Below are 9,681 nucleotides of genomic sequence, written 5' to 3'. Positions count from 1 at the left end.
TATATATGTAAGATTTTATGTTGAGTTAATTAGAGATTTTTTTAATAATATTGTTTTTAGATTATTCTTAATTCCAAATTTTTGTTAATAATATACATTCAATCAACTAAAATAACATTAAAAAAAAACGAATAATGCAAACTTTAAAATTTGTATTTATATAGACATAGAAAAACATACACAGATAAGATAGATGAAAGTATATATAAATATAAAGGGAGTCACTCATATAAAGATACTTAAAACATCTTTTTTTAAGATATTTTTTAATAATTAAAATTTAATACATGTAATCGATTAAATTGTATTATTTTTGTTTAAATTGGACCGGACAAATAAGTTTGACTAAAAAATTGGTGAACCAAACTTTAAATTAGTCTAAATTAATATTTTTTTTATAAAAAATAACTATAATACTCTTAGTATGAAAAATTATTAAAATACTTCTAATATATATATATATATATATATATATATATATATTAAACTAAGATTATTAGAGTCATTTTTTATAAAAAAAAAATATTAATTTAGATTGATCACTAAATTTTTGGTCAAACCGATTTGTCTAATATAATTTTAACAAAAATAACATAATTTAATCTAATATATATATATATATATATTAAATTTTAATTATTAAAAAATATATTTTTAACGTTTTTTAAAAAATAATAATTTAAGCCTCTTTATCTGAAATGACTCCCATAAAAGAAACTCACAACACAAGAACAATAACATAAATATAATGCTCCAAAACAGAAATACTCATAAAGACAACAACAGCTGATATAAGTACAGAAATAATGCTCCAAAACAGAAATACTCATATTCAAATGCAGCAGCAAGCAAGTACCTGAAGCATATTATGTGAGCTTTGAAGCTTGCACATCATCTCGCTTCTGCATTGGGCTTAGTTCTCCACGCTTATTTTCCCGTAAGGTGTCTTCTCGAAGCGAGGTTCGGACTCTACCGATCCAAACGTATTTTCTCCTGATGCTCTCATAAATCCATATATCAACAATTCTAACGCTCCCCATTGTGACATCCCTTTTATTTCTGCATTTTCTTTTCCTCTGATAAGCATGAATTCCGGTACATATTCTTCAGAAATGAGAGCATAAGCATCGTCAGTTAAGATAATACATGCCTTCATCTTCCCATATGACGTATTGAAGCGCATAGCATCTTCCTCTATCTGGCTTAATAATTCTTCCAACACAGGATCATTATTTTCTTCTTCTGACGATTCCCCTTGCCCCGTGCATTTCAACACAACAGCGGTTGCCTTCTCTTTTGTTGTTGTACGGCCGGGATTCCAATCTCGCCATGCTAGTTGGGTTGTCTTCCTCACAATTGCTTTGGCGGTTATCTCTTCATACTTTATGTGCAGCCTTCCCCAATAACGACGGCACGGAGGTCTTCCAGAACGCGGTTGCTCTAAAACGATTGCCATATCAATATCCATCCTCTCTTGTCCCTTTTCCTTCAACAATTCCATGCGTGCCCTCATCAGTTCTTCTACAAATCGCCGTCCTTCTCGTATTTCATTAGAGTATGCATCAGCAATATGTGTAGGCACATCATCCTTTATCATGTCCATCACCCTCGAAACATTCCAATTAGATTCTTCATGTTCCTGCTTTAAGCTTGCACCATAGGCCGAAGATTCCGACCTTGTTGTTTCAGCCTTACCAGTTCTCAACGATCTCAGCAATGCCGTTGTAAAAGAGGGAACTTCTGTTAACTCTACAAGAGGCAAATAGTCACCAAGTAATTCTCTTGGATTCAAATTTTCTGCCACTTGTCTCATTATACTTCCCTGGGGTTCATGCGGACTTCTTTTTGGAACCAAGTCGGATAACGGAGATTCCGGATTGGGATTCTTGAATTGAATATCAACCGAGTTTGTGTCTTGCTTATACACATACACACCCCAATGGCTGAGACTTAATGGTGATTCACATTGAACCTGAATGGCTTTCCAACCATCGTCTCCAACTCCAAGATACGCATCAAGACCATGCCACTCTTCTTCACTGAACAAAGCTCGTAGATCAAAAAGTAGCACATGATCTTCCCCAACACTGAAGTATTTGGAATCCTTTGGAAATATTTGTTTGCCACCTATGAACAAGTGAAAGCGAACAATGAAGGACAAGGATGAACCAATTTGAGGGAACAAACCCAGGATGTCAGTCCTTGTCTCAGCAACACTGTTTCTCACAGTGGATCTCCCAAACATGAATGCTAAAGCAACAACAGGGAACTTTCCGCGAGCCCAAAACAGAGGAATACCTTCACTGGAATCGCAGTCAAACAAACTGGGAATCTCCTTTTTTGGCATCACAATTTGAATTCTCTCGGTCTCTAGTAAAACCTGTGATATCAAAACACAAATATAACCAGTAATCAGTCTAAAAGGAACTGCACATTGAAAAATCAATCTGAATAGGTTATGGGGAGTGGAAAGATACCTTAGACCACAGTTCGGTCGAGGACTCTGAAGTTAAGGATAAGCAATATCTTGCATCTACTTTTTGAATGCTTGATGGCAGTTCTGGAATTGTCTTAAGATTCTTACAATAACTCACATCAAGACATTTTATGTTCAAAGATCGTTCGATGCAATTTGGGAGGGATACAAAATCGTTGTGTGATACATTGACGTCTTCCAGCTTTTGAAGAACCTGAATAGTTGGATGAAGATCTTCATCTGATAGATTGGCACCAGTGAAGTTCAGTCTCTTTATATTTGGGCAGCCATCTAATGTGGAATGGCTCTCTTTGAACCTCTTAAATGATCTTCTAAGATGATAACATCCCTCAACGGTTAATGTGAAAAGTTTCGGCAACTTGAAGAAGCTACTTGGTAAATCTTTGAGTCCTCTGCATATTGAAATGTCTATATGCTCAAGCCCTATAAGATTACCAATGGAATCTGGGAACTCTTTGATAGCAGTATTTGCCAAGTAAATCTTTAATGGCTTATCCATCTTTTGCAAGACATCTGGGAAGTTCTGAAGTTTCTTACAAAAGTAAAATGAAAGCACTTCGAGAGATGGCAAATACATTCTTGGCACAAAACTACGAAGCACCCTGCATTCTGAGGCACTTAAGTACACCAGATTTGGCAGAAACCCAACAGATTCATCAAACTTTACCAACTTATGGCATCTGTCAAGTATGAAGACTCTCAAGCTTTTTGCTCCAGACACATTGGGAATTTGTGTAATGGACTGACACTGGGAGAGATTGATAAATGTCAAATCCTCAAATATCTGCAATGAAAGATGAACAAATTGATCATCATCATGTTCAATGATACTAAGTTTTATTCAATGCTTGCTTTAACAAAGAATTCAGAAAAGACCCACATTTATGTTACTAATTCCTTAACAAGTGCCTTAGTGTGCAAATTAGAGAGGTGTGTACCTGAAATGACTTTTCCAATTTAAGAACACTGTGAGGTAGCTTGAGGTCAACAATTCTGTTGGGATGAAAATCAAGTGGGAATGACTCTGATGGATATCCTTTCCACTCCAATAGTCGCAAACTATTTGGAAGACGACTTGGCGCCGTTGAAAATATTGTATTCCGAACAATTAGAATTCTAAGGTTCTCCATCTTGTCAAAAGCAGTAGTAATCCAATGATCTACTTGTTCATGGGTAGCGGGGTGAAGCATTATTCCTTCAATTGAACTACTTCCCTATAAAACACATGCAGAAAAAAATTAACAACAATTACTTAAGTATTTTAACATCTGTAGGTGTATAAAATCGGGTAACTGACAGGGGGTTCATTGAATTTCTTACTGTGTCATCTTGGAGAACCTGAAGAATGTCTTTTTGAGACCATAATCTGCTACGGTCACCAGGGTTTGTTGGCGAGTCGCTCATTACAATCTCTTTACTCATGTCTTGCACTAGATCATGCATTTCCAAGCAGCCGTTTTGATTTACAGTGATGAGACATTTACTGATGAACACTCGAACAACTGGATAGAAGTCACAAGCTTTCAATACCCTTTTAACATACTCCCATTTCTCTCCTTTGAAGAAACAAGCAATGTCCAAGAAAGTTTTCCGGTCAAGTTCATACAAGCTATTGTAGCTTCTTTCAAGTACTCCTTGAATACTTGGATCAATTCTATACTTGTCCAGTTCCTCTTCCCAGCTATCCACACTTTCAAAACCCCCTAAATGGGAGCCTATTACTTCTAAAGCAAGTGGAAAGCCCTTTGCATAACTTATTGCATTTCTTGAAACATTTTCAAAGTTCTCTGCAGGCTCCTTGCTGTTGAAAGCATGCCAACAAAAGAGTTCCAAGGAATCATCATCGTTTAGCTCCTCCATCTTGTATTTCTTGGTGACAACATCACCCATCACATGCTTGTCTACCATATCAGTATCCCTTGTTGTTAGAATGATTCTGCTGCCTGAACCAAACCAATCATGCCCTCCAGCCAGTGATTCCAGTTGCGTTATTGAATTAACATCATCAAGAACTAGAAGTACTTTTTTGTGGCGAAGTCTTCGTATGATTTCAGATCCTCCCTTAAATTCACTTCCAAACTCAGTTATTGTCTCCTCACCCATGTCATCTAAAAGTGTCTTTTGCAGACTTTCTAAACTTTCACGACTTTCAGATTTTTCTCTGACATTAGCGAGAAAACATGAAGCTTCGAAAAACTGCCGCTTGATCTTGTCGAATAGATATTTGGCCAATGTGGTTTTGCCTATTCCACCGGGTCCATAAATACCCAACATGCAAACATTTTCATTAGACTCAATATCTAGCCGTGATATTACTTCTTCACAGCGAGTATCCAGTCCAACTACATGATCAGTTGGTTCAGGCAACTGGTAATCTGCCAAGGGTGTCTCTAACAATAACCTTGATAAACTCCGGTTCATTCCTGCATAAACATGATGTTTTTTCATTCTTTATTTACTTATAGCAATATTGCATCATATATATATGATAAATTCTGCCCAATTTTCTCTCTTGACAAGGATCTATCATCTCTTTATGACATGTTTTATGATTATCGGAGAAATTTGATTAAATCATCATAGTTAATATTAGAAATAATGTCTAATTTGATTCCTAAAATTTCCAACGGGCATCAGTTAAAGGCTTTTTTATTATAATAAGCAAAGAAAAATGATTATTTCCTCAAATACGCATGGAGGATAATAATGCCAAGAATACGCAGGTCCATTTCAAGCCAAGCACCCACGAAATGTGTTTGGCCTCCAATTCACTCCAGCCACCCACGAAATGGGCCAGAATTTCAATTCAAGGTCAGCGCCCATGAAATGGGCATCTCTAACTCAGCAACTGCGAATTGGGCCAATTTGCTAGTGGTACATGCGAATTGGATAACTCTGCCTGGCCAGACGCAAAAAGGAACCATAGCAGTTGTACTCCACACAAAATGGAGCCAGGAATTCGCTGTATAAAGGGGCGTGGAAGACAGTTTGAAAGCATGGTTGGAATTTTTTGGTGTCTCACCGAAACATTCATCTCAAGCAACTCTCTCCTATCTCTATGTGTTTCCTTTCTTTTTAAAATTTTGTAGATGCTATTTTGTTGTGTCTATGGCCACCGAAAATGTGTACGTTGTCGTATATTCTAATGGAGAAATTTCTGTTACATCTGAAGGTGTTATATTTGTTTGTGATGATCTACTGTGGATAATGATCCCGCCGCAGACGTCTTTGGAGGAGCTGAAGAACGTGATCCTGATGAATACCGGTCTAATAGGAAAGAAGAAAATCACGAAGTTGACTTACAAAATGTCCGTTGCAGTTGCCAACTCGTTTGCATATCAGAAAATGCACATTAAATCTAACCAACAAGTTTCGATGATGTTTTCTTATCATCGGAGCATTGAAAGTATCTACTCTTAACATTCCCTACAACTAATTTTCAATGCATGAAGAACACTTGGTCCCCTACCCAACTGCCCTTTATATAAACACAGCAATGCATGATTCCCAAGCTTGCCACCCCATGCATCCAATGCATGCATGTACGGGAACTGTTGCACTGGAAAATTGCAGTCTTGCCATTTCGTTGCTGCCGCCACTGAAGTGACCATCTCGTGGGCGCCGCATAGGAGATGGTCCATTTCGCGTTCGCAGGTCAAGGGGTTGGTCCAACTCGTGGTCACCCAGCTTGAGATGCCCATTTCGCTGTCGCCACCACAGATTTTTGCCATTTCGTTTAGGCTAGGCTTGATTTGGAACTGTGTCAGATTTTTTGGCCCATTTTGTGGGTGGCTGGAGTGAATTTGAGGCCAAACCCATTTTGTGAGTGCTTGACTTGAAATGAACCTGCGTATTCTTGGCATTATTATCATCCATGCGTATTTAAGGAAATAATGATTTTTCTTTGCTTATTATAATAAAAAAGCCTCAGTTAAATTCCTAATTATTGTAAATGATCAAATTGATCCGTTAAATTGAAAAACATAAATTCACATTCACCCTGAACTGCCACCTATTTGTCTATTCTTAATATATAAGAATAGATGAATAAGTTTATCAACATTATTTTTAAGACATCTTACTCTTCCTACTAATGCCATGTCAACATCATTTGACAAAATTTTAGAATTAATTATTAAATTTTTACCAAATCAATTATTATTTCTAAATCAACAAAAAAAAATATACAAAAAAACTAAAAAAGACATTAAATTCATGTTCCTATATTTATTATATCTAACCGTTATAACTTATAAACAAAATAATAAATTTATAATCCAATAATTAATTTATTAATTTTTATAAATATTATAATAATATTATTAATCGTAATAAATTTTACATTACAAATATTCGAATTTCATACTATTTGAACTATTTATATAAGTCTCTTATCACTATTCCTTCAAATAACATGAAATTAAGCACAAGAAATTTATTTCCGAAGGACACATCTCAAATTTACTCAATGGAATATCATTCTTTGGACAATATCACCAAACAAATAGACAATTGGTTTATCAAAGTTCGCGTAGTTTGTTTATGGAAAACATTAACACTCACAAATGAAGAGAAACCTCTTTATTTAGAAATGATTATATTAGATGAAAACGTACAAAACAAAAATAATTATTGTATTTTTAAATTGAATTTACGAAAAAAATACTTTAATTATTTTTTTATACTTTTTATATTATTTTATAATACTTTATATATAATTGTATTTTAATATCGTTAAAATTATACTTCTTTCAATATGCTATTCATTGTTCCTTTTTCAATAAATTTAAAAAAATAAATGTAATTAATTTTTTTACTAACACAATACTTATTTTAGATTCAGAATTTAATTAAAGGTTTCAATCAAAGTGCTACAACAACTTTTGTACTATTTGATGGCGAAGCAAAAAATTGTTGGACACAACTGCTTCAAATCTAATGACACTCCAAAAAAGTAATGACATTGAAGCACCACCCCAATTGAAAAATTTGTGCAATCTCATACTTATATTTGAAGTCAAAGTAAATGATTTTAATGTCAATGAAAGTTTTTAACAATACACTGTTGCCAAGACATTTGTTCCAACAAAAAATATTGAACCTACTTATTTAAGACATCATTTTTATTTCTAATTTAAATTATTTAAGACATCATTGATTATAGGAACCAATTTTGCCAACGTTAATATCATCATACGAAGATCTCATACCCATCAAAAGTTTAAAGAGAAAGAAAACCATACAAATTCAAGACGCATCTAGAAGTTCATCAACTAAGTTTAAAATAAATGTCAAAATCAAACTATTAAATAAAAATGTTATTTTGTACAACTCCAACATCTAAATTTTTTGTACTACAAATTATTTTAAATAAAATTTCTTTTAAATTTAACTATACTTTACACATATTTAAATTAATTCAAAAAACATAGCAGTTTTTAATATTTATTATATACTATTATTAATTTATCGCCCCGCGCATCGCGCGAGTCTCATTCTAATTTAAATTCAAATTAAATTTGAATTGTATTGATGTATATTGTAAAAATATACCAATAAAAAATATATTTTAAAGTACAAAAAATATGTGTATATTTTTTTACTAAATAAACTTTTTAAAATTAAATTAAAAAATTTTAGAGATAAAATTTTAATATTTTACTCTAATTATTTATTTGGATCAAAAATTCAAAATTAATAAGTCATTTGTTAAACATTTTAATAGTTTAAGGATAAGTACTATTTTAGTTCCTAAAAAATTAACTATCACTTTATATTGTATTTTTTTATATTATAATTAATAAATTGAAACTAATATGCACTAATTTAACTTATAGAGCAAATAAATTTCTGCACTTATTTTAAAGAAAAAATGAACGTAATGAACTTACATGTGGTCCGTGCAGTGCACCCATCCTAGCTTTTGTACTTTGGACAAAGCTAATCGCCATGTTTTGACCTTCTGAGGGTCTTCCCTGCTCTCATGTTTAGCCATGGCTGTCTCATAGCAACCCTTCTGATCCCACACATTTGAAGGATTCACTTTGTAAATAATTGGCAGAACCTGCTTCCCTTGCTTTTCATGGCAGTCAATGATCTTGACTAGCTCACGAAGGCACCATGTCGAAGATGCGTAGTCCTCACAAAGCACCACTACTGCCATTTCGCAATTTTCGATTGCCTTCATAAGAATAGGTTCCAGTTCATCCCCTACCCTCAGATTTTCATTATCTCTGAACGTCTCGATTCCATTTTGCCGCAAAGCACCATACAGATGATCCGAGAATCGGTAGCGCGTCCCTCCTCTAAAACTCAGGAATACGTCATGATTTGCCATCGCAAATTCGAAGTAGTTTGGTACTGAGTTTGAGGAAGAAAACGTTATTAGGTTTTGCAATTGCAAATGTTTGCTTAATTTAATTATTATTTGGTATTGGAATATATCTGAGGCAATGCAACCACGGTTGCAACTATATATATACACATAAATTTAAATGAAAGAAACTTGGTGCCACATTACCACTGGGTCTTCAATGAGGCAATTAAATCAAAGAAGCTAGATTGTATCACACCAACAAATTATTTAAAAAGTTGACATAATTAACTGGGAAACGAAAGTCACCGATTATTCATTATTATTCTTCTTCTCGTCCAAAATAAAAAACTTCAAATTTCAAAATGATCCCTTTGCCTATTTCGTAAGAACACTCTTTCCCCGAAAAAATGTATTTCTTAATAATTGTTTCTATCATACTGCACTTACAGACAGCCATACTTGTTGACTAGGTCAATAATTCACCGACAACCATCCATACTCGTCGAACAATATATAACCATTGTCTTTCAGAAAATGACAATTATGTCTTTTAAAATTATTTTTTAAAATAAAAATATTTTTTATACATTAAAATCAGTCATCATGATATATTATTTTATACTAATAATTAATTTTAGCATAATCATAAGTGGGGATGCTTCCATAAAGACGTATAAAATATCTTTTTGTAAAGACGCTTAGGTGCCGTATTAGTATTGAACTGATTATTTTTTAATTTCTTAACAAATTAGAATAAAATCGATTTTTTTATAACAATAACAATAAATTCAATTTTTTCTTAGGGATCTAATTGTATTTTTAAATTTTTAGGGATTCAAATATCTGCAAAACAAAAGATTTAGAGATA

The 9,681-nt window shown here is 33.5% G+C and overlaps 1 pseudogene; it reads right to left on the bottom strand.

Moving 5' to 3' along the window:
• Window positions 1-913: 913 nt before the first annotated feature.
• LOC130946072 (TMV resistance protein N-like) lies at window positions 914-8,834 on the bottom strand (annotated as a pseudogene).
• Between the last annotated feature and the right edge of the window lie 847 nt (window positions 8,835-9,681).

This window comes from Arachis stenosperma, chromosome 8, assembly GCF_014773155.1.
Source record: "Arachis stenosperma cultivar V10309 chromosome 8, arast.V10309.gnm1.PFL2, whole genome shotgun sequence".
NCBI classification, from domain to species: Eukaryota; Viridiplantae; Streptophyta; class Magnoliopsida; order Fabales; family Fabaceae; genus Arachis; species Arachis stenosperma.
Note: the sequence above shows the minus strand (reverse complement) of the source record. Positions and strands in the feature narration are given on the sequence as shown.